Below are 2997 nucleotides of genomic sequence, written 5' to 3'. Positions count from 1 at the left end.
TAGCAATAATTTTCGTGATGTTTTCTGTTCCTGGGATCCAGAAATGTTTCCAGCATGGTTCTGTCGGTTGTGCTCATGGCAGAAGATCCAAGTGAAAAAAACCATGTCAGAGAGGTAGTTACGTACGAAGTTATTCTATGGCGGAAAGTACACAATCGCTGATCATAGGTTTACCGTCAGATCTCTATTGTTTTAAAAGCGTTAGCTTGGAATTGCCATACGACGTTTACATGAAAAGCATGTGTTAATAGCGAAAAAATGCGTAAATCATCCATATGAAGAAGGCCCATAACAACGTTCCACGTCAGTTGCGATTCAGTGCACGATTTCCAGAATGGCTACCGTGCAAGATCCAGTGCTCTTTTCCCTAGTGGTAGTGGGGGATTAATTTACCAGATTCACAGCCTTATTAACTCAGACTATTATGTTGTGCACAGAATTTCCTCTGTTGAACGTGCGACCTAGTTGCATAACGAAAACTGTTTTCTACGCCGATATCGGCGCACTGCAAAGGCGAATCTTTTACCCGAGAGTGGTCCCGTTAACCATGAAAATAGCTCTTGAAATTTACGATGGTAAACATCCGACGGGACCCATTTTCGATCAGATTTGCTCCGACTGTCCGGAACAACCCTAACGCCACGGTGTGGCAGCCATCCTGAAACATACCATCACATGGCGCGTTCAAGGTCGAGCCCATTCACGACTGAAAGATAGGCAGCGTGGGCGTTTGAACGAATCAGAATGCAGAAGAGCCGGACACGACACGGATGCCTCTGATTGATTGATTCAGTCAACCGAGAAAATCAATGCGAACTGCAAGGCGTGTTGGTTAAGTCGACGCGCACTGCTAGTCTGCGCTGGGAAGACGTCACAATCGTCAGGTAAATTAGGTTACTCTAAGCCAAAAAAGGAAATTAGGATGTACTTGGGTTTTGCGACAAGCGGGTTGTGTAGGTCTGGATACATGTCAGTAAGCGGGACAAGGCCATGGATGCACATACAAGCTACACCAAGAAATTGGAAGTGCACTACACAACAGAGGAAAATACTCACACAATGTTAGAAAGTAAGGAACAATAAGAATACAGAAGACGTTATCGCTTCACATTGTAATACAGGATGATTGTCAGTGGTGGGTAGCCGTGAGCAGGTTTGTGTTGGCGTGTATCGCCGCCAAAAATACCTTTGAATGGATTGACAGGGCATATAAAAAAGGACTTGTGGTTCCTTGAGAGAATTCCCTTAATACCTTCAACGGCTAGTCTTTGAGTGCGTACCAGAAAAGACGTAAAGGCTGTTTAATAACGCTTCTATCGCACACGAGGTTTTTCCCCACAGAAGGACTACCGAATGTAACAAAACTTGCCCTGTTTGCACATTAGAGCATCCCATGTCGGCATTTTCGCAGTACATACATAGATATATGGAGAAACACCGTTCAGCGGCATACATTTCCATAATCCATCTCTGAAAGCACAAACGATCCAACTGGAGGGATGCGAGATCCAAATTAAGAAAACTGAGCTAGAACTCGAGGTGGTACAAGCTACCGACCGGGATGTCCGTATTCCGAACCTATTCCACCCGATCGAATGCTGCTTTCCACGCTTCACAGGGCTGGGAATATCTCACTCCTCACGTTCCATTCGGACTGTATACCGTTGGGCATAAAGAACCCGCAGTTGATTTTTTGAAACTAGAACCAGTATGGATCAAGTATCGTATGTTTTCCTCAAGCTGTCCGACGCACGTATTACCAAATTCTTGTAGCGCGGTTCCCAATTTCTAGAAGTGAGTCACCTTGCTTGAAGCTACCAACTGATTAGCCACCCATTTCATCTTTCATGCTCACAGGTCTCTGAGCTCTATTCCAAACAGGTTCCACAATGAGCCACTGAGAGGTACCTAAGTTTAGTCGATACACTCTCGCGAAAACGAGATGGAATGTTAGCGTCAATCAGAGATTGCTACTAGGTGACACAACCTATCTCAAGATGAGATCGAACTGCACTCACTGGCTGCGATAATTCGGAAGCTCGAGTGGTTCCAACCTTTAAATGACATCTTAACTGACTACTGATCTATTCGCCGAGCTTGGAAATTAGCCTCCAAACTGAAACTCGTAACCGCGTACTGACAATGTCTCTCCGTATGGCGACAGAACCTTTGTAAGCTAATTACCAAGCCCAGCGGATAGATCAGCTGCCACCTGGTCAACAGTCAATTAACGCACCTGAGCTACCAATATTTCGGTACGTTGCCCATATTGCATCGTACACAATTTTTTCAGAGGCGTGTAACTGGGGCGATAAATGTATGCACATTATGCTATCCGATGAGGGCTTGAGCAGCCTATACTTCGCAGTTCTCAGTCAGCAGATAACTTGTAATGACAACTAGATATCCGTTTCCCCGAATGACTACTCGTAAAGTTGCTGAAAACCCCTAGAGGGTACACAACCGGTTTCGTCCTTCTTCAAACTCATCATGAAGGCACAGTCACTATCTACTTGAGCTCAAACTGTACGGAATTTGTGAAATACACTCAGTTGTGTACCAATCTGGTTTTAGATCTGTTTCGCTGGAATAGGAGACAAGCTTCATCGAGTCGAATGAAAAAGGTGGGCCACTCAACTCACTCGAAAACCATCAAAAGGATAACTGACGGATCTTGAGACTTACGCCCGAATTGCCACTCGTCCACGCTGGCTTACGGTCGCACACCGGAAGATGTCAAGTCGTTGGATCGGAACTGGTCCAGCTTTCTGGAGTCGTACCTGACCACAGTTCCAAATGTCGCTTTGCTATTCGCCCCCTAGTGTTTGCCGATACAGTAATAATTGTCCCTCCACATTGTGAAAATCTCCGTGACTACGCTCGTTCAACATAATCCGGTACAGTTGCGACTGCATAAGCGCAGTAACATCATCATCATCGACAGCATGACATCAGTGTTCAACACCGATGCTTCACTGCCGTACAACCATGACTTAT

The sequence above is a fragment of the Opisthorchis viverrini genome, assembly GCF_000715545.1.
Source record: "Opisthorchis viverrini unplaced genomic scaffold opera_v5_259, whole genome shotgun sequence".
In the NCBI taxonomy this organism is placed as follows: Eukaryota; Metazoa; Platyhelminthes; class Trematoda; order Opisthorchiida; family Opisthorchiidae; genus Opisthorchis; species Opisthorchis viverrini.
Note: the sequence above shows the minus strand (reverse complement) of the source record.